Source organism: Rhyacophila brunnea, unplaced genomic scaffold (genome assembly GCF_057557595.1).
Source record: "Rhyacophila brunnea isolate RB1 unplaced genomic scaffold, BYU_Rbru_1.0 scaffold_18, whole genome shotgun sequence".
Taxonomy (NCBI): Eukaryota; Metazoa; Arthropoda; class Insecta; order Trichoptera; family Rhyacophilidae; genus Rhyacophila; species Rhyacophila brunnea.
Window position 1 is genome coordinate 13,073,843 of NW_028232837.1, and position 24,716 is coordinate 13,098,558.

Genomic DNA, 24,716 nt, shown 5'->3' on the forward strand with positions numbered 1-24,716 from the left:
TTTTTATCTCATTTTTGAGTTCTAAATGAATGGAAAAGAAAGATAAAAACTACTTTGTGCGAATTCTAAAAATTCTTCTAGATTACCGAGAATTGGTAATAAAAACTGATTCACTGCGCTATACTCGGAATAGACGCCTACGTTCGAAAGGGGTTGATAAAATAATATCACAGGACCTAAGGCAAAATAATATATTGGCGGTGAGATAAGGTAAGATAAGTATTTCGTTTAAGTTGTTCAATTCAGATTACAAATAACGCAACGCGAAGTGACGAATTAAAAAGTTAAATAATAGGTAGGTACTTTAAATAAAGGAGCACTGACAATGTGTGTTTAGTATATAATACGGTTTTATTCAACATCTTTAGTTTATAATGAATTCTTGTTATTTAGAGTTCGTTACCCGAATAGGAATGGCTGGAGCAACATTCATTTCGGTGCCCTCCCAGAAACAGAAAAAAAATATTTAGGTAAATTGAATATTAATTCTTCTTATTCTTCGTCAGAACCTCGTGACAGGATCGTCACAATGATGATTTGGCTGTTGAACAGCTTATGAATGAGTTAGCTTCACTTCTCTCGGCATTTTACGACAAAGGCCTGTGGCTAATGGATGACCCCATGGCCCCCACAAGGGGGGGGGGGGTGACAGGGCTCTAGCCTGGGGGCCCGGGCACAGGAAGGGGCCGGCGTGACGAGTCGCCCAGACAAGTGAGATAAACATAGATCACAAATTTGCTCTAATAATAAAAAAAAGTCGCCTGCGGCCCTAGTTTACTGCAATGATGTTAATAATTAAAAATATTTGGTTGTACGATGCAATTTTAACTGTATATTAATGGATGTACATAAAAAAAATATAGAAAATCGCTAAAGATACACCTTAATTTAGAAAACGCTACTTCGGCGCGTCACACTGTCTTTACCCTTAGCGATAGGTAGGGGGGCCACCAAACAACTTAGCCTGAAGACCCATAACATTAATATATTGATGCAACTATTTGGGGCATCCAATGTCTATTAAGTCACAGCGATAAGGCAGTGCGGACGACACAAATGGACATTAACGATCCTAATAATTAAACCCTTAATCATCTCGGAGAGATTTTATGTTTTATATTAGGTAACACAAATGAATGCATATTTTAAGCACATATTTTAGCTTCACCATCCCTAATTTTATAGAAAAAAATATTATGTACCTACATAAATTAATAAGTAATTAATTAGGCTGTCCATATTTTTATAATAAGTATCTGTAGGATAATTGGTAAAAGACAGGAGTTAGTAGCAGGTGGTTACAGACAAGGTCAAATGTTAAAAATGTCAAACAATTACAAAAATGTTTTTTTTATTATTATTTTAATGCTTCTTTTGGTTTCCTGAAAATCCTGCGGTGCGCACGTCTGCCAAATGTTGCTATTACGAAAATACAATTGCATTATAAATCTCAATTGCAGATTTTGCCATTATTGCAAATTGCAACGCGTGTACAAACTATTTCGTCGACATCAGTAAAGAGGCGCACCCTTGTTATTTACGATTTATGAATTACCCAAGACTGCACGCTGTCTTTTTTAAAATTAAGATGCTATTGTACAGTGGTCGGACTGGTGATAATATTATGCAATATGCACAATGAGTCACAAATATATTCAAATACTTTTATATTCGTTAGTTTACTTAAATGTTGAAGTTCTCAATCGAATGGGGAAGGACCGAGAAGTTCTACGTAGTATCAAAACCAGGAAACTACAAAACCTCGGCCACATTATGAGAGGACAAAAATACAGCATTCCCCAACTCGTCATTCAAGGAAAGATCGATGGGAATCGTAGCAGAGGACGGCGTCGCATTTCGTGGCTTAAGAACCTCCGTGATTGGTACGAGTGCAGCTCCACCGAACTGTTCCGGGTAGCAGACGACAAAGATGAGATCGCCTTGATGGTGGCCGACCTCCGCTAGGGGATGGCACAATAAGAATAAGAATATGTTGTGTATCTATAAAAATACTACAATATTTATTTGTGTTGAATATTCACGTACTTTGTGTAATACATATGTAAAATCTATTAATAACAAGAAACAGATAATGATTCAATCTAATCTTTTCCAATGTTCAAATTTTGGTGTAGGCCGTAGGCACATGTGCTACGCTGCTACGTCACATTTCTTGCTGGAGAATGCGCTACGCGGTTTTGTTTTATACTATGACGCGGTGGAAAAAATACGGTTTTTTCGGTTAAGGAGTTTAGACTAGAAAAATGACAGAAGAGAATATAAATGAGAAATTTATTAAGAGCATGTACGCTAAGACTAAAATTTTGAGAATTTCTGATGTTGGCTAGGAACCAGGGTAAGTATCTATATTTTTAGTATATTGATTTAAACCGCAAAACCTAATTGACCATTTACCGTAATTTATTAAGCGCTTCAGTGGGTCTATTCTATACACAAGGCGACTATCGACCGCTAAAGTGATAAAGTGATAGTATTTATTACATATTTGTATTGAGGTATTATAATTATTATTACAATAAGTTAGCTGTCTAAACAGTCAAAACTGTCTATCTCGCTCTAATTTTTATCACAGCCAAGAGAGGTGCTATTAAAATAAAGCACTTATTGCAAGATTTACAACCAACTTATTGTAATTGTTACAATAAGTCCTAATACTTTGATACAAACCTACCCAAAGTTTGATAATATTTATCACTTTGTCACTTTAGCGGTCGATAAGTATAGAATAGACACACTGATGTATAAATATTAGTTAATTTTATCGTATTGTGGTAGGATGCAGGTGGCTCAGTTGGTAAAGCACATTGATCGTAATACCATGGATGCGGGCTCGAGTCCCACCAACGTCAAAGAATTTTATAAAAGTATATATTACTTCAGGTGTTTTCAAATTGTGTGTATTCAATAATGAATGTTACTTTCTCAAATCTTGTGAATTGTTTGTTGAATATTTAATTTTTTTCATCTTCATTTATTTATCCATTAAATAATAAATATTCATTTTCGTCATCTGTGGTATATATGTAAGCGTTGTAAATAATCTTTAATGGTTTCTACTTTCCTAAGACATTGTTTATACGTTTGTTGTTAAATTTATCAAAATAATGGTACATTTTCGAACATTCCTTAAAATCGTTCGAATTATTTGAAAAATGTTTGTAATTTCGAAATGAGAACGTTGCGAATGACACGTCAGTTTAGATCTTTATCAAAGGCGCCAAAACAAACGTGCGGAGAGTTGCTCTCCCGATGTGAACTGCAGCGCCACGAAAGAGCGGAAAATGGCGCAATTGCGGAGGGCTAGAGGGTGGGGGGTGGCGCATGCGCACCCCCTTTACTCGCGACCGCTCCCACTAAATGAATGTTGCCTCAATTGACTCGAAAACCTCAAAACACACCGCGCAATATCGCAAAAACAAACCATGGATGTACGTAGTCATGCCGATCTAATAATGGCCCAATATAGAAATGATTACAAGACGTTGATAAAACTACCAACTAAAGCGAAAGCATTCTAAATGAACGCTATTTTCATTAGTGATAGAGCATCTTTTATAATATATTCAAACGTTAAATAATTTAAATCTGAATAATATAGTGTCACTATACACTATACCTAATGAGAAAGGGTCTCTTTAAAATATAGATTTGTATTATAACGTTAAAATTGTAAGGAAAGAGAACGCAAAGGAATTGATGTCTTTAAAATGTGGTGTTGATGCAGAATGCGTCAAATTCCTTGAACATATCACAGAACAAACCAATCAACCATGAAGATACTAAAAATAATGTAACTACCTCTTGATCATGGTGTAGAATTGTGTTTTTGGGTAGCTTTCAGGGAAGTAAGATAAATAAGAGGAAGTGCGTCGATGCGCTGGAGTAATCAAGTGAAAGAGATTACTGAGTGTAAACCTTCACTTTGGCACTTACAGAAGAAAGAAGAGAGAGAGAAAATATCATTTGATTGATTACAATATTGAAAAAGGTGAAATTAAAAATATTTACAAGTGACAAAGTCTATTATGATAATATGATATATTATATATATTGTTTATAGCGCATTTGTAATATTCGATAATGTACACCTGCATATTGAACAAAATGCATAGTCCTGTTATTATATTCGACTGAGGACAAGTAGATTCGTTTCACAAATTAACTTCTACGCCATAGCTACGGCGTAGAGGGTACCCTCGATAGCGGATATGACTTTGGTAACTTCTGTATTGTATACCCCATTGTATCTCCGTTCTGAAAAAGTTTCCATCCAGCTTTAAACAATAATTATAAACAAGAGTATGTTACAGTAGTTATGCTACAATACTTATGATACTGTTCCGAGGTCCGAATCTCGGTAGAATGAGATGACGTGCGGAGCGATACAGAGACTGAAATACTAACAGACCGGGAAATTATATTCGAGTGATATGTCCAATTATTTAAAATGCTAGATATTTAGAATCAATAAAGGTACAGAATCAGGGTATTGAAGAATATCACGCATGAATTTATTGTAGATTGAAAATGATTCTTAAGAATATAAATTGCATATTGGTGTAATTTGTATAATTTTTATATTATAAAACATGGCCCAAAGAAGAGTGTGCCAGAGTAATCATCTCTGAGACCGGGACAATCTGTCAAAAACCACATGGTATTGTTTCAACGTGTGTTTGATCCAATGCAAGGACCCGATGAGATTCGCGAATCGTTAAGAACCATTCTACGTAAAAAGTATGCTAATATAATCTACACGCTGTAGAAGCTACATTTACTCCGCTTTGGAGTAAAAATGGTAATGTATTTTTATTTTAACATATCTCTAAAAATAATGAAACATTATTTTAGTGGTAATTAATTATATTTCACCCACGGTGGCCGCGCGGCTTAAGCGTTGGACTATCACGCCGTGGGTCCCAGGTTCGAATCCTGGGTCTAGCAAGTACACATATTGTTTTTCAATTTGTGTGCGAGTCAGGGTATGGACCTAATAGGCTGAGCAAGTGGCTGACATCCATTTCTCGTAAAAAAAACAATATCTGTTAATATAAACCTCTACTCTGTGGAGGCCCATATGATCCTATTAGGATCGGACATGGTCAGATGAATTATATTGGAACCATTTAACAATTAATGTGCGCGGATTCGATTTTTTTCGTGCGCAAGCCCGTGGAACTAACGGACACTATCATCGACAGTGTTTAGATCATTGTCTTAACTCACACTCTTTTTTGTTTCCTACCCAAATTATCGATGTTTACTCATAATATAATTACATTTATTTATTTATTTATTTATCAACAATCTATGCGCAAACCCGTGAAGTTTACGGACGATATCGCTGAGCGTCTTTAGGTTATCATCTTAATTTCCATTCTTATTTTGTTTCCTACCGAAATTATTGATGATTACTAATGGTTCGATAGCCGTGCGGCTTAAGCGTTGGCATATAGTATCGAGCGTCCCAGGTTCGAATCCTGTGTTTGGCAAGTAGACATATTGTTTTTCAATTTGTGTATGAGTCAGAGTATGGACCTAATAGGTTGAGCAAATGGCTGACATCCATTTCTCGTAAAAACTAATTCTGTTAACACAAACCGCCACTCTGTGGAGGCCCATATGATCTTATTAGGATCGGACATGATATCAGAATAATGTAGTAGATTAATCTGAGTTTATATAAGTTTTCTTCTTGCTGTGTTAAAGGATCATTATCGTATGGATATTATAGAGTATAGAAGATGAAGTAGTCTTGCGATGTTTTGAATAGGAAAGCGGCGGCGAGCAGAGGCGCTCGTCGTAATTCGGCGCCGATGCGGCAACTCGACGTCAAGTAGGGGTCGCGCCGCGTCGGCTGTCGTCGGTCGGTACACGCGTGCCGCAAGTGGGCGAGCTCGCTCGTGCCACGGACCGAGACCGAGAGACGGCCCGTGCGGGAGTGACGGATCCGTGTGCACCCACTTAAAAACAGACACAAATCGGCCTAATAACACGGCCCGACGTCCCGCTATCCGCCATTCGTAACTCGCCCAAAACAGCGAGAGAAAATCTGACAAACGCGCCAACATCGGATGCTGGATGCGCTCGAAAGAAAAAATGGCGGCTATCTTGACAGTGTACGCTAAGGGGTAAGTTTTCTTGCTATTATCAAACATTACGCTACAACTATACTCAACATAACCACCCTTTTAAACAAACAATCATTTATACACGTTTCTTACATAATTTTATCATGGTTTATACGTTTTTTTGTTGTAAATATTCAATGTCAAAAAAAACACTAAGTGTATTTACACTGTACGCTAGTTACATCACAGATCAATTCGCTGTATTATTCGGAGGCTTTGTTTGTAAAACTCAGTAGCCTCGCTTTATTGGGCTTCATTTTTGTTTCAGATTAATATTGTGTTGTTTTTTGAAGTGTTTGTAAGAGTGCAGTGACATTAGTAGGGTCTAAATGTAGTTTGCATTGAGGGGCGTGGTGTAGTATGTCCGTTTCGGAAAACCGCCCTTATGCATCGTAAGCATGCACCGCGACGCTGGATATTTTCACCGAATAATGCGTCAAAAACTGTGAACTGTGTTAAATTATCGTCTAAGAAATACTAAAAATTGGCAACGTCTTCATATTAATACGCGATAGTTTTAAATTTGTGAATCTTTGTTGTTTAAACACGACTCACTTATCTACAGATCAGTTCGTCAAAATGTAAGTAAATTCATCATTAATTAACAATCACAACAGAAAAAAATGAATTTCCAATCGCTAATTTAAAATAATCTGTTTCTTTATAAATTTATACATAATATAATATTAAAAAATCGAAATAAATTTACAATAATAATCATAAGACTAAAATAATCTGTGAAGCATACATAATATTATTAAAACAATCATTTTTCAAGTAAAATTATATAAAAAAAATAGTAAAAAATGTTATTTATAAAAGTATACAATGAAAAATAAACAATCCGTATGATATAATATAGTTATAACCTATATCAGTGCGAAGTTCGTGGAAAACCACCCCTTCTATACGCCTACTCCTCTATGAAACATACAAAAACGTCAGAGAATATAAGAATTTGTAATATGTTTTGAAATATAAACATATATTAATATAGATTTTAACAAATTTAATCAATATTCGTGTTTTATTATATTTTTTTTGGTATTTAGCCCGTTTTTTCATACGATAAGGACGATATGTCAAAGTGCAAAACCGTAGAAGAATGGGCTTTCAGTTGAGAGGGATAGGTTCACCACGCACTGCATAAAAATCACGATGAAAGAACAAAAAAATACGTATATAACAATATTATATATTGATAATTTATTATATTTTTTATTAAGTGACGTTGTTACATAGATTAATAATAATCAGTTTGAGTATTTATTATATTCTTGTAAAACTGTGTATAATATTTTAATGAAACGTTTAATAATTGTCTATTTCAGTTATTATAGTAATATTATAAGCATGCTAATATTTACATTATATTAATACCGGGGGAAATTAATTGGCTTATTAAAATTCAATACGTACGATTAGTAATAAGAAAATTGTGGTATTGTAGTCATTCTTTCATAACACGCGAGATTAAAAAAATAAAACATGATTATTTTATATATATTTAAATGTTGTTATAAATATTACCTATGATTACACAGAGAATTAACAAATTATTACATTTTTTCACTAAGTTCGATTTTAAGAATATCATTTTTTGTTTTGTTTTCATGAGAAATGGATATTAGTCACTTGGTAAACCTAATAGGTCCAAAAATTTGTTGAAAAACAACAGAGAATTAACACATTAGATTAATAATTCACCATGTTCGATTTTAAGAGTATAATATGGGTCTCCATCCGGCGGAAGTTGAATTAACATTTTTTTGTTTTGTTTTTATGATAATTGGATGTAAGTCACTTGCTCATTCTATTAGGTTCTCATTCTGGGTTCAAACTCACGTTGAAAAATAACACGTGAATCTGTCAGGATTAGAATCCGGAATTCATGTTATTATGAGTCAACACGTTACCGCTCGGTCATTGTGGACGTAAGCATAATAACAATGACATTATATTAGTAGTAGGAAGTATATATATATATATTGGTGTATTTAAATTCAATACATCCGATTAGCACAAGAAAATGCTGAAATTTTTGACCATTCTTTCATTCACACGTGACATTATTACAATGTTTCTTTTATATATGTTTTAAATTATCTAAAACAGATTATTAATTATATTATAAATGTGAAAGCCAGTCGCCATGGACCAGAGCTTTGAAGAGATATGTGGTTTATGACGGCTAGGCCAATATTACCAATATTAAATTCATGATACAGACGCTACTATTAATAATAACATTATTATTTAACCCGTGTTTAAGTAGTTTATCTCATATTTTTCCAAACTCAGTTTAAACCTTGTGACAGCCTCACTCAGAAGGAAACTAATTTCTAATTATTTTTGTGTTCCCTGGTATCGATATATAGTACCTATGAATGATATGATTATATGGAAATTATATTTATATGCAATAATAGCGATAGAAAAAGTAAAATATAATAGTAACGTGTAACAGTGTAAAATTAATGTAACAATTTTTACATTACATCATCATGGATGTGATATGGGTACGATAATTTTATTATTATTGAAGATGACGTTTCTTTTAATCATGCCCGAAAAAATATATAGGCCTTCAAATAGTAAAGGCTGTATTAACAGTTATTTATCAAACACTGAAAAAATATCTAATAATCAATTACCTACCATAAAATATTAATAATTATGTTTTAGGCAACATCTTTAAGGAAAGCACTCGGGCCGATAGCACAGCGGCTAGGGCTAGACTATGATGTGTATTCGAATCCCACTTGACTTAAGTTAATATTTTCTAGAATTTATAAAAGTCATGAATTTTTATATTTATATATTTATGAAACGTTATATTCTTAAATATTGTAAAAAATACATATTAAATTATTGAATGTCCGTCTTGCATATAGTTAGGTTCTTTTAGAGCTATTGGGATAATTAATTTACTTTAGTTGTATACTGATTTCATTTAGATTCAATCGGTATGAATTTGTCTGAAAATTAAATTTAATTAACGAAAAATAATTACAAGATAAAAAGAACTATTTATATACCACGTTTTGAAATTTTCTGTTGAATCATATAAACTTGACAATTCTATGTATTAATAAATTAGGACAAATAAGGCAATTGTCAACAAATCATTATTTTGCAACAAATAAACAGACAAACAAATATAGAATACTGAAATGTCATTTTGATTTCCATAGTAACGCACGTATATATATAATAATTTAGTTGCTAGGACCACCCCATTAGCAACCAATAATAGTGGATTGGATTACGGATTTCTTCCGAAATAACTTTTCATACAAAACAGAATTAACTGAAAATGAATTCAATTCTACTTCAAATGGCTAAAAGTATTACAAGAATGCATTGGCATCGTGTTCTGATATATTCTAAAAGTTTCAAATATCTAGCTAGTCAGGAAGTTAGTTAAAAATCGATTGGAAGATTTGTACTGGATAAACAACCACCGGAAAAAAAGAGGATACGATCTAAGAAAAACCTGGTAATTATATGATACGTGAATTGCAAATATATTAAGCTATATTGGGTACCTACGTGATTTTTATATATATATTTTTTAAATATATTCTAGTGAACATTACATATTTTAATAAATTAATGGTCAATAAATACCACAAAGTGAACGCAGAATAGACTAAATAAGATTTTAAAGAGGTTTTTTGTTGTTTCTTCTTTTTCTGGATATTTGAAAATTGAAATTCAAATAAAAAAACATGCAAAACACCGGACGTATCCCAAAAATACCATGTGTGAAAACATATTTATGTAAAATTTACCATTCTGTGTTTTGCATTTTGACAGCTGTTATGGGCTATTTTTGTACACAAATAATGGTCATAGTAAAATTGATTAAATTCAAATTATGTTGCCATAAATTATTAAAAAATAAAGTGAAAATAAAAGAACATCACAAATAGATAAACAGTATAAACAAGAAGTTGCCCTATATAACGTCTTGCAAATATACGAAAATTAGGTACCTCAGATTGTGACCATAGTGCATAAAATAGTACATTGCAGGTTTTCATCAGATGTGGTGTTATTACTGGTTTTGCAATCATTCTGTTGTCTATATTTATCTATCATTCTATATCAATGACATTAATATGGACGACGCATCTAGAAAATAAAATGACACTCACTTTGTGTCGGGTCTGCCGGATGGCGAAATTCATATTTTAATATCGGTATCCTACGCTCAAATGAACATTCTGCTTGCAAGCGGTCTAGCGACACCGCTGGGTCAGCCCATACAAAATTTCTGACTGTCAGGTTTCGACTCCACCGTTATTATTGTGTTACAAAATGCCAATGTGCCTAGTTAAAAATTGTAAAAAATCTACTAAACACTCCAAGAAAGATGGGATATCACTTTGCATGTGTTAGTATTATTTATTATTTATAAAATGCCATTGTAAGATATTGATGAATGTTTATTCAATGCAATTGAATGACAGGAACCATTGGACAGTCAGTCGCCTGTGATTCGATGGGCTCACTTGCGTCTTATCTCCGAGAAGTCGTAAGTAACCGAGAATCTGTTTCTAACGCAATGAGTCATGACACTAATACGCCATTACAATAAAGGTTATATTACTATAAATTCTCGAAGCTTGTATCGCATAATGGAAACGGATACGTCAATGGTCACGTGACATCTACCTATACATCTGTGAATGACTTTCATGCACAATTTCTCGTGCGCGCCGGGTATGAAGTGAGTCGTCCATTTAATATGTCATTGTTCTATATCTACATATCAATAAAATTAATATATATAAACGTAGTACTTTTCCACAAGTTTATATCCATCTTTCAAAAAATCATATCATGTACAAATCGCTCACTACTCTTCAGAATAACTAGTTTTAAACTCTTCAAAAGAAGATTTCAGTCATCCAAATACACAGAAGATCAAAAAGAAAATTCATATGGGCTATTTTATTTAAATTAAATCAAATGATTACAATATTACTTCTGTTTAGTCTAAATAATTACAAGATAAAAAGAACTTTTTATATACAACGTTTTTAAATTCTGTTGAACCATATAAACTTGACTTGACTAGCTTAAACGATCAAAAAATTTTGTACTTGACATGTCATATTGATTTCCATAGTAACGCACGTATATATTGATAATTTAGTTGCTAGGACCCCAGACCCCTAGCATCTAATAATGGTGTCGAAGTAACTTTACATACAAAACAGTATTTAACTGAAAATGAATTCAATTCTACTTAAAGATGGCTAAAAGTATTAAAAAAATACATTGGCACCGTGTTCTGATATATTCTAAAAGTTTTAAATGTCTAGCTAGTCGGGAAGTTAGTTAAAAATCGATTGCAAGATTTGTACCGGACAAAGAACCACCGGACAAATAAGAATATGAGCTAAGAAAAACGTTGTAAAAATAAATAAACAGTTACAGATATATACCTATTTATTTAATATTCGTATGTTTACATGGTATAAAACACTATATTTTAACAACTATTTACTGCAGTTTTTGACTATTTATTGTTTTGTGAAGGTGAATTATTATAATTTAAATTTATTATGAAAGTAGAATACATAATGAAGATATGTACGTTTCCTATAAACTGTCAACGGGAAATAAACACTTACTCATAAATAAACATGATATTGTGTTGATATGAAAATTGACCCTAACTCATTTTTTTTATACATAAATATTATTTATATTTCTTTGATTCTCATCCCATCAAATATAATACTAATTATATTTCGAAATAATTTAAAACAGACACACGTACATTACGTTATTATTTCACACTAATGCGGTGCTTAGGTATTGTGTTAAAATTGTCGTAATTTAAATTATTTTTTCGGGGAAACGCTAAATATTTTTTTAATTTGTTACTGCTTCAGAATGGACGGGGTTGATTCAAGTTGAAAATGATATATTATAGTCTGAAGATGCCGAAACGCGAAAACCGTGTCGCTTAAACCGATTAATATGGGATAGTACAAAATTCTTATCAATTAGAATTTTCATACAGTTTTGTTTGCCGTGATGGCCTCGTTAGATTGCATGTTGTTTAGCTATTTTGATCTGGAGTAGATACAGCGTGGCTGTAAAGCGTCCATTGTTTGTATTGTTGACAGGCGCGAACGTAGAAGGAGGCTCCAGTGGTGCGGACCGCCCCTACGATTTGATGAACGCAAAAACGAATGTGACAATATGTGAAAATTAAATTCATTTCATTACAGCAAAATTTTTGTTTAATAATAATTATTATAAAGAGCCATTGATATACCTACAGGATACAACATTTCATAAAATATCTGGCCAGAAAAATAAGTACTTTTAAGTAAAGATTATAGGTAAAAATCTATCAGAACCATTTTTATTACAATGTGAGTTAAGCTTTAAATACATACAATATGTATTTATAACAATTCTCTTTAAAATACCAACAAAATTTAATTATTTTCTTTTAATTTACATTAGGGTAAGTAGGTGACAATACATTTGACGCACATACACAAATTTACCCTAGGTGGAGCTCATTTATCTGTTTATTACGAAAGAATAAAATTAATATGCATTGATTCTTGGCGGACTAGTTCAAGGCAGACTAAAATTTTATAAGTATACTAAATATTTTTCTCACGTACCTACACTATGTAGTCGTTTTCGACATCCTAAGATATACGTCTATCTTTTGGTTTTGAATTAAGCTCGTAGAAAATAATTAAAAAAAAATGAAAACGCCACAAGAGTATGCGACAAATTATTGTTCACACAATAGGTTTGTAGTTAAGACGTTGAAGTAATAAAATATTTTTCTAAAGAGAGGAGCTACATTTTATATTAAAAATAAACTGAAAAAATGTTACTAATCTTAATGATTAAATAAACTGTTTCAATTCATTTGCAGCAAATATGACTGTTTTGTGTTCTTTATTTACCAGTGCTGCGCGAATATAAAAACGTGTTGCATTTTTGTTGCAAGCGTAAAAATATTTAGATTCAGTCATTTAGTCAGCTCTATCAATCATCACGTTTGAAAAATACTGATACATTAATATGTTATCAATTAATAGTATTTTTTGTTAAAACTACTTTGTTAATGATGCCATCAATATAAAACCTTCATATTTCAGTTTTCTCATTTTCGGTTTCCAGATAGAAATGAAAAACAGTGGGTGTCTTCGATTTACTTTTCGAGATATTCGATTGAAAATTTTATTCATTTATTCGATATCTTGATATATTGAAATGAACTCCTGTGGGTCTATTCTATACTTATCGACCGCTAAAGTGATAAAATGTAGCAGCAAGAGAGGCGCTGTTAAAATGTAACGCTTATTGCAACAATTACAACCAAAGTATTGTAATTGTTACAATAAGTGCTAATACTTTGATACAAACCTACGCTAAAGTTGATAATATTTATCACTTTATCACTTTAGCGGTCGATAAGTACAGAATAGGCCCGGCCCACTGATATCACAAATATTTAAAAAATAAAATAAAAGAAAGCGCATGTCTAGAAATCGAACAAATTCGATGTCTGTCAGTTTCAGTACTTTGCTGTTCTGTTTATATTATGTGAGTGTACTTATATTTAAAATTTTGTTATTTTGTGGTTGGTAGTAGAATTTCATCTCGAACGAAAGGTTTTTAAAATAACGCACTTGCAATAATACAAGATGCGGCGCGGGTAGAAAAGAATGCACGTAAAAATATAACAATTAATAGTACGAATGAGCATATTTTATAGTGGTCGGTTTCGGGACTTGCAGGTACGAGACACTGATTGACGCTTTCAAGCCCTCTGCAAAAAAAAACATAAATTCTAACCACCTACGTAACTATCTAATAAAATATCAATGTACCTACCTCTTTCATAGAATCACATGATGTAGGTAATTAAAAATAATCATTATTGTTTTCATTAATCATTTTATTTTTGTTGAGTACAAAACGTATCTGTTTGAGTAGTTATGTTATAAGCCGAATTGATGTTAGTTCCAAGGAATTTTTTAGGCTTTGGGTAATATTGTATATATACGAGTATGTACTCAATTTGTGAGAAATACACAGCATATTTAATAATAAGTAATTGTATGACTTGTTTGAACTGTTTCGAGGCCTCGTTTAATATATCCTAGTAAAAATATCAATGTCTCTTTAATAGAATCACATCATGTAATTAAAAATAATCATTATTGTTTTCATTAATAATTTTATTTTTGTTGTGTAAAGTACAATACGTATCTGATTGAGTAGTTTTTTTTGTGAATAATACATACCATATTTGATAATAATAATTGTATGACTGTTTCGAACTGTTGCGAGGCCCCGTTTAATATATTCTGACTAATCGATTGAGTAATCTGTGTCAAATAAAATCGTCGTTGTCGTGGGCGATCCCCACTAAAAAGAAAATAAGTAGAATAATGATATTAACTTCTAAACTAAATAACATATTTTTTTCTGCTTAGCACGTCACTGGCGCAAAACAGAAGTTGTGACCATCACCCCCCAAATCTTTGCGGTTCAGAGTTATTCAAATTTAATAAACAAATATTTAGCCAGATAATTAATTTTCTTGCGAGGATGTTAAATGACTACACACATAATAATATTACGTTGGCTATAAAGGGTGAAATATTGCACCCAATTAATTTGGCATGATTGCTATCGTCACGGCTTGTAATGAGCTCACTACCTTATTATTCTTCTCATATAAAATGGCATTGTGGACTATGTATACACATAATATTACTATGATTATGTGGTAGACTTTTTCATAGTTTTTGTGAATAGCTATTTTTAATAATATTCTGTAAATAATCTAGTTTACGTACAATGATAATAGCATTATAATAGGCTAATAGACTATCAAAGATATTTTATCAACATTTTATAGCATTTGTTTTATAAAATACTAGAGGGAATATTACACTGTAATTTCATTTTATTTTTGTAACCTTACAATTTAAAAAAAATGTTAGTGAATTTCTTGCCGTCTTACATTTTGTATTTTTAATGAGCTGTAAAAATAACGCTGGACCCAATTTCAGTACATTGTTCTATCGAATTAAAGGTCACAATTTCGTGATTTTTAGATATTTTTGTGAAGCTACTAAATTTTGAAAATTTCATATTATGGAAACACTGCAAAACAGGCTTTACCATAGACTAATCTTTGATAAAAGGTAATATCGTAGTATTACTTCTTATTAAAGACATATTTTATAAAATATAGCCTATTACACTGTAAAAGATTTTATAAAAAATTCTTCATAAAAATATTTGTCAACTATTTTAAGATAGTCTAACTAAAGGGCCGATAAGAAAGATATAGTGCTAATAGTGGTTTTTGAATGTTCGTTGATATAAAACTTACCTCACCACTCTACCACTGGCCACTGCTATCTGCCCACTAAACCTACTCGTATCAAAATAATGCACGATTGCAAGAACGTTATTTTTGAAAAGTTTTGTTTTGTAACTTCTGGATCTTTTGACACTAACTTGTGCTTACTAACAATGTAAACAAATAAGCAAACTCACTAATGGAAAATATACATATAACTTGATCCAGACTAGAGTTAATTATACATATACATTATATTCCATCATGTTTGATCCTATGAGGGTCACAAGGTTAAAATTGATGTTAGCTACTTGCTCAAATTATTAGGTTCATACTATGGGTCCAACCACATATTGAAAAACTGTTCCATATACGGGATTCTAACACGTGATCTACGATATTACAAGCCGACACGTAAGGCTGCACGCACACGGCAAAGCGAAGTTTCGGATTCATCCGCCAAACGTCGTTTGCGGGTCGAATGCGTTTTGTTTGCGTTTCGTTTACGGCGATATATCGACGATGCTGTCCAAACATCTGGACAGAGAAAACACAGTTTTCAAGGAGATTCATAAACGCCTTTTTTTTGAAACTGCACCCTGCTGCGAGAGTATTTATCTCTCATTACAGTGGTGTACAAGGGTAAATAAATCAATATAAAATCAGTACATAATATTGCATTATACCTACATTTATTTTCCCACTATTGCTTCTTTTGGAGCTGGACTGTTTTATATCGAAAGCGTTTTGAAAATTACCTATTATTGTGCCTATTATGTAACATCATAAACTGCTCGGCCATCGCGGGCGCATGCCTACTTATTTACTACTTATATACCAAATTAATATATTGAAAGATCGTAAAAATACGTTATTCGTATATGTTTCCCAGATATCGAAGAATACCACGTGTTAATTTTTTTAAACAGTAGAATAGATACTTTCTGTTAACAAACTAAATAATCAATTTAAAATGTTGTAAACACAATCTTATTTTTATGTTTGTATATAAAATATACATAATATGGAACAGTATATATTATTCAATTATAAACTTTTAAGATAGGGTATATTTAATTTATTCAGTGTGGTTTCATGTAGTTTTATTTTTTATTATTTACTAATGTATTTTTTTTTCCATATTTTTATGTCATTTTGTGAACGCATTGAATTAAATATAATATTTAAGATAAATAATTAGAATTTTAATAAATGTATGTAATATCACGAAAATAATGTTAAGAAATTACGATTTATTTAGATTTAGTACAGCGTGACGAGACGCTTGCTGCCTACGTCACAAGGTTGTGTATAGTATCAGAGGCAAACCATCATCGATTCAGAAGTAGGTATTATAAAATGGAATCCCACTAAGTAGATGTCAACTCAATTGATTTAATTAAATTGATTAATGAATTGTAGTACATAGTAACTTCATGTTATATTATTATTTTGTGGGTGTAGACCGGGCATTAGGCATGTTGACATTTTGGACAGTAGGTAGTGTCTTGCAAGTCCCTGGCTTAACGTGTGAATGATATATGAGAAGCGCGTTTGCACTGCACACAGTAGCGTATATATATATAATATATTATATATATAAATTATTACAATAGGGATGTAATAGAAGATAAATGAACAATAGGGAGGATATATTTACATTATATAAAAAAAAATGCTAACAGTACTTTTACAGTATTAATTCGGTACGTTTGTAAATATATTTAGCGAAATGTGTGAGTTTTCCATCAATTTATTAACATCTTATATATTATAATTTTCTAAAAAAAATAAGCCTGAAGAATGTTATTCTGCCATTTTTAAAAACATTATTTTGAAGTCGACAACTAATGAATAAAACTAATAAAAATAGCTTTGATTTTATTCGCATTACGCATTGAAAAATAGTTATTAATTAAATCGGGCGCATATTATATTATATTGTGGTGGTTCCTTAGAATAATGGGGAACATTTTGTTATTTGAATGACATTAATATTATTATTTGTGGAAATAATACTTAAATATTTACAAGACATTTTTCCTGACAACCATAAAAAAATGATCGGTGTACCTGTAAGTACCAACTTTATAGGGGATTTTTTTTTCTATTATTTTACGTGAAGCACATTCCTTAATTAAGAAGAATTTATATATTTTTCATTATATCGGTGGATAAGCTTTCCACCTGCTTGTGTATGTAGCAGTTCTCTGTATCTTTTTTTCTCTTCTCCGTTACTATAATAATGTTGACATCTGCGATCACGTAGGTGCCAGGCGCATGTAAATTCAAAATTCTTTAGGACACCAGGATTGGAAACCATCCCTCGCGATAACAGGCAAAAATGTTTCAATGCTATGACCAGCATAATGTATTCGAGAATTTTTGGTGGTTTGGATTATATTGGGTTTCCCAAATTCCTCGTAGACTTGTATTATCAGAATGTTTTAAATATCAGAATATTTCCAGACTTGTTAATAGTAATCCAATATTCAGATCGGTACATGTGAACTGGTCTAAGCAGTGTTTTGTATGCTCATTTGGATTTTTTTATTTCGATGTAGCGCTTTGAATTTCAATTGTTTATGTATTTCAAAGTAACATTTTTACATACTTAAGCTTAAAAGTGACCATAAACGAATATTCAATAAACACTTGTATATTGTATCGACTTTTTTCATGGATATAATAATAAGTCTGCTTACAACATTAATTATGTGTAAAAAAGTAGGAGATGTAATACTTTTATCCTTAATCAGTAATACCAACGTTATTTATTGAATTGGTAAACACCACAAATAATAACAACACTCAGTTGCCAATCCAAATTTTTATTCACATAATATGGCGGCGTATATATTAATTGTGATGACTTACTCGAGTGCAGTTATAAATGATTTTACATAAATGTTACAGGATTTTTCAACTAATTAATAATACCGAAGTGTAGCACTACTGGCTGATTAGTACTCATTACGCACTAATTGTCTTTTTATACTCGCTGAAAATCGGTGAATAAATCTCAAAGCAATAGTGTGAAGTTCTCTACAAATAAACCTGCAATACGAAGTCATTTGTAGCTAACTTAATCAGTGGTCTTTTTTGCATCAATTTCATACACTTAGGCTCCATCTCTATAGAAGAATTTTTTAACATATTTAAAACTAGATTAAATTTATTTTCAATATGGCAGGTTTTTCCAAAAAAACCATAGCATAACTATACAAGTGAGTTTGTTTTCGATAAAAAATACTAGTTTTTAATTTTAACCATTTTTTCATGTATTTAATTCGAAACAATGTGACAATATGACAATGCCGAAGTCTAGTTTTCAACCATTTTCGCGTCGCGACCCTCATTTATGATAGTCAAGTAACCTGATACCACCGCAAAATTAAAAAAATACGATTTTATTTTATTTTTAAATGATAACAATACTTAAAAATTATAAGTATGTTAACTGCACAATTTAAATTTAATAATTATAAATTCGTAGTTGATAATATAAACAATTCAACTGTTGCTTTTTCGGTGGTTGATTGAATAAAATGAAATGCACAAGGTTTAAAATGACCCAATAACAGTTTTATACATATTTTTAAACCTGTTTGGTTATGATAAATAATTGAAATTATTGTCCATAAAATTTGCATGATAGAATAAAATAATCACTAAGTAAATGCTGAATTCGTTGTAAACAGAGAACAAGGGTCGTTGAAATATTAGTGTATCTTTCAGAATCAAAAATAAAACGTTCTTATCCCATAAGGAATTGAGAAGCAGACTTCTAACTATCAAAAGCATGCCAAACACTGTTATACTTGATCCCTCTTAGTATAAAATAGCAGAAGTGGTATACGTTATGCAATTTCTGCGGATAGCACGTCTATAAACGCATACGTCCCCTCTCTGGAGTCTGTACCGCACCTCGAGAGACGATAAAACCTCCATATAAAAAATAACAACCGACCATTCGAAAATGTCCCATAAACCGCTTAGGGGGGCGATTCTTGTACGGGGGCTACATGCCCCAGTCACCTTTTATGACTTGTTCAACATATCTCCTCGCCTCGCCGAGGAATCGATGGGTATTCATACATTTAGAAAACTGCTTTGGGGGTCGTTGACTTGGCGAAAGGGCGCCGGATTTGGGATTATAGTGATATTTTCTTGCTGATTTGGAACAAGTAGAACTTTACCCCTTCGATGCGGCCGTATTGTGACAATTTTTCAAGTATCCTGGATTAATACAAAGCCTTCAATATAAGGCTTAGTAAATATTATTAGATCTTACGTTAATCAATAGCGTAGAGCCGCTTTTATAAATGTAGGTTGTATTATTTTGTTGTGATTAAGCTCAAGCAATTGTAGTTCTATAATGTCAACGCCATCACAACTTTAACAAAATTTTATATAATTGCAATAGTAGAAATTTCGTAATTTCTGGAAAGGGGGTGTGTAGCTCTCAGTATATTAGTGATCAAATATCTATTTTTAATGTATCAAATTATTCGACCGCAATAATATATTCCCAGCGACTCATATACCGGTAAACAACTGTTTACCTGTATCAGCAGATTGATTGGCGATATTAAACACGGTATCGCAATGGAAAATTAGCCTAGTATCTATTCCCATAGTATCATATTATATTATGACTGTAATAATAAATAAAATTCACAGCTTCTCGTATTTAAACTGCTGACTCGTTCAATATAATTATGTACTTACTAGAATATAATGTTTAGGTATTACTTTCGACTGTATAAATTACGAATAATGATTTATCAAAATGTCATTCGAATATACTTTTTCAGTCTGTTACCATCGCAGTCTCTATATCGCTTCGCCCAACATCTGATTGTACCGAGATGCGGACCTCGGATCCGTACCTATCATAAGTTTAGTATTGTAACATAACTGCTGTAACATACTATTGTACCAACCGTTACGCTCAATAAAACTCGCTCCTGCATACATCTTCGACTTCCTTATCATCATCCTCAACACCATAACCTACGACACATCGACGACTCCCAAAGTGATAACCCACACATCGAACACCACATGTATATTCATAATTATTGTAATATATTTTTTATTAATTAATGCCTATCCGCTTCTCCGTGTGAAACTTGCTACAATTGAATCTGTAATAAAAAATGACAAGTAGTTTATTCAATCGTCAGTTTTATTGCCCACGTTATCAGTTTAATTTTGATATATTTTTGCTCTGATTTAATACGAACGTCTTTTGTATTATCACTATTATATTATTTATACTAGTCTTATTGAAAGTTCATGGGAAAAAAATGATTAAATTTTTTTGTGTTATTTTTTATAATTCAACATTCTATCGGTCTTAAAAAATACCTTATTTATTTGACATGTTTTCAAATTATGTGTGTTTAATAAAAATAGAATGTTTAATTCTCAAAATATTTTCATTACTACAAATGCGACAATTGTGCTTATTTACAAAACCAATTTACCAAAAATGACCTTTATCGCTGAAGGTATTTTTTTCATGAAATAATGAGTCTGTTTCAAGTTGCTCTAAAGCCCAATTTAAAAATTTCGACACACCAAATAGTTCGGTTTAAGTTATCATGTTAACTGTATTTTATACGCCTTCAAATGTAAATCTTTATGAAGAATATTCCAAGTAGTGCCTAAGAAAGTCAAAGTTCATCCACACTTTGATTCATAACATCGATATTTTCAGCAGTATGTTTACATTTTTAATGAGTTGGATTTTTATCATCACGAAAACTGCCGTTTGATTCAAAATTTCCAATTAAATTATTAATAGTAAGCTCTGTAGCTCGAATAGATTCATTATTGTTGTAATAAATTTTAACAATTTTTATATGATGTACAACTGTATATCTTTCCATGATGATTTGCCAAACAAAACTGAATAAAAATGTAAATTTTGGTTGGAATCAGAAAAAATAGCTGATATGACGTTTTAAAGAAATATAGTACTAATTTGATAAATCTTTAGTTAAAGAAACACTAATTAATTTATGTAAATTTAATTTATTTAGAACTTATTTATGCATCCAACTGTGTATTAGCTTCCACTATTCCTACAGTGTCAGAGCGGCATGCACAATCTAAGATTTCGATCCTAAGCATAAGTCGCCGAAAAGCATGACTTAACTATAGACAATCCTGAGTATATAGTTAAGGAATCCTTAACCATAGACTACTTTTGTTATGAACACGCCCCCTTCTGTATTACCATTTACCATGCTGTCAAAATAAATTCGCATGTCTATAAAACAGTCCATACACTCAAATTCATTTAACAATATATCTCAATATGGATATTGATAGTGTTAATTCGTTTGGCATGTACTTGCAGAATATTATTTTACTTTTATACGCCAGCCCGCAGAAATACAAGATTCCAGGTGATAGAATGACACTTGACGCTAGTGTTACCATGTTAAAAAAATATCTTGCGGTGCCTGTGGAATCACGTATAATGACTTATAACGGAAACATAAGAGTATTATAATTAAATATTAATATGTATTGATAGTTATTGCATTTATAAAATGCAGTTGTCATATTTTTGTCATCGTTTAACAATTATAAAATAATTTATCTAAACTGTAGGAAAGAGAATTTTTAAATATGGTATTATTTTCAATAGAAATGATCTTAACTAAAGACAATGTTTCTGCATAGTGTGTTCTGCTAAGGAAATTTTAGTTATGACAAACGTTTCTGCATTCCGCTCTCAAGTATTTAACCAATGCGTTCTTCCAGTATGAATATATGGGTACGAAACATTGACTCTAAATTCAATAGAGGTTCAATAATTAAGAATAGTACAGCTACTGCTATACCAAATCGTTGTAAACTATGATATTTGTAAAGTTAGTATTACATACACACAAATGCATCCTACAATTTCAAGCATAATATAAAAATTGGATACATCCGTGTGTACGTCCAATTAATTTAACATGATGTCACATACATAACAACTATACTTAAACATTCTTGAATTCTTCATTAAACCTAATCTAGACAGAAATACACATACAGATTGTGAAATGGCTTGTAAATTTATAATGCTACACATAAGCACAATCATTTGTATAAAATTCAACGCATCCTCACACCTGCAAACATTACTATCAAATGAAAAGTAGTTAGGAAACTCCACATAATACAAATTTGTGCACATTTGTCTGCCGACACAAACCGCCAGACATTACGCTTGACCCGCCGCACACCTCTCGACCCTTTCGCCGTAAAATGGGTAAGCCAGCCGCCGAGGTACCCCTGCACGGCCCTATAAATCTACTAGTATAAGTTGTTCGCTGGGTGAGGGCACCGCATGCTAATATTTGACATATCACTCAATAGTTTTTATACTGTGATGAGCTTAGTTCTAAATTCGAAAACCTGACGATTTACGATGGTATATCTAATAGAAGTTACGTCAGCGGACAGCTTTAATAAAAACAATATTATACAAGACCACGTTTCGCTACTTCCGATGAAGAAATATAAAATTTCCACCAAATATGGCTGAACACGCTAGTATGCCAGTACATTTGCATTTCAAATATATTTATACAAACGTTTTCATACAACTTTTAAACAGTTTTTATATAATGTTATTTCCACGTTGGTCTGAATTAAGAATTAAGCCCACATAGTTGTTTCTACATATAAATGTAAGCCAATGCAAAATTAACATCGATGGTAACATTTGTGTCGCTACATTTCAAAATCAGCCAAGTCCACCTTTAGGTATTTTTGACTTTTTTGTGAATTGCTGCTTTCTAACATTTCTGCATTATCAAAATGTGGAATTTATTAATTTTAAATATTCTATACTCGAAATAATATAAACTTTCACCCTTGTGACTGTATATTTGAGAAAACAAAAAGCTGTTTTTCTCCTATTCATCTATTATGGACTTGGCTGATTTTGAAATCTAGCGACACATTTACCCATACAAAAGAAATGCTTTTATCTTGTATGGCGCTTCGGAGCGGATCTTGGCCGCATCAAGCAGTAGATATCCTCCGTTCTGCTCCTTTCTTATTCACCAGTTATTACTTCACATCAGTTGTGGTCTTCCCGCTTTCCGTTTTTCTTCTGCTTCAATAAAATAATATTGTCAATATTTGGTTATCCATACGTGTCACATTGTGACGTGACTGGCCTATTATAGGCGTTGGGTTTATGGACATATTATGATGACGTCAAAATTATCAAAGATTTTGTACAGCTGACGATTGTAGTGATCTCCAAATCGTATCCTTGCAATTACGATAAATATTTTATGGTATTTTCTAAAAGTACTATTATGAATAACAATATCAAGCCATTAGTGTGACATGAATATGATTTTAAGATAAGTCCATCGCATTTTCTACATAAATGCTTAGTTTTTGTTTTTGTTATTTCAAACCATTTCCTATCAAAACAAAAACACTAATCTTTGAATCAATAAACTAAAAGAAAAAAATGCTTATCTATTGACAATAATATCAATTTATTCGACGTTTACATGGTAGCTGCTTTGGGGTAGCTATATAATAATATTTCTATTATGTATTATTTCTAGAAAAAAATCAGGAATTCGTTATATTATATTACAATACTAATTTAAGTTAAATATAAATAAAAATACATTTAAAATGTAATCTGATGATCTACTTATCAAAAATACACCATGGCCATAGATACCTATAGGTTGTTTCTTAGCTCATTGCATCGGTATAAACTTAACATTGAACAAAGAACCAATCATAATTTATGTTGATTATGTAATTTTGACGGATTAATCATCTGTTTATCATCGCCCACGGTGGGCGAGTTGAAATGAGTTCAATTTTGATGTCGTAGGTGTCGAGTTCTAATCCCACGTCTGAGTTTTGTTTCAATGTGCGTTTGGATACAGAACATGAACTTAATAGGTTGAGTAAGTGACTAACATCCACCTATCGTAGAAACTTCTACGTGAGGCAGGCAAGATCCACACCGAATTGTAGAGCTAATACAAAATATCATATGTTTACAATTTATACACTCACGTTGGCCTAGTGGGTAGAGCGACCATCTTTGTATATAAAGCGTGAGTGTGTGTTGTTTTTTGAAGTTATACTTCTTTAGGTGCGTTTGGAAAATCAAATCAGAGTGTATTTTTGGCGTATTACGT

General features: G+C 31.9%; 1 protein-coding gene across 2 annotated transcripts in view; it reads left to right on the forward strand.

Annotated features, from left to right (window-relative positions):
* Nucleotides 1-5,916: 5,916 nt before the first annotated feature.
* The window catches only part of LOC147073229 (CUB domain-containing protein 2-like), a 314,685-nt gene continuing 295,885 nt past the window's right edge, over nucleotides 5,917-24,716 (forward strand). For both annotated transcript variants that reach the window (XM_085945567.1, XM_085945568.1), the window contains exon 1: nucleotides 5,917-6,152. The gene's annotated coding sequence lies outside the window, so the exon portion shown is untranslated. The remainder of the gene's footprint in view (nucleotides 6,153-24,716) is intronic.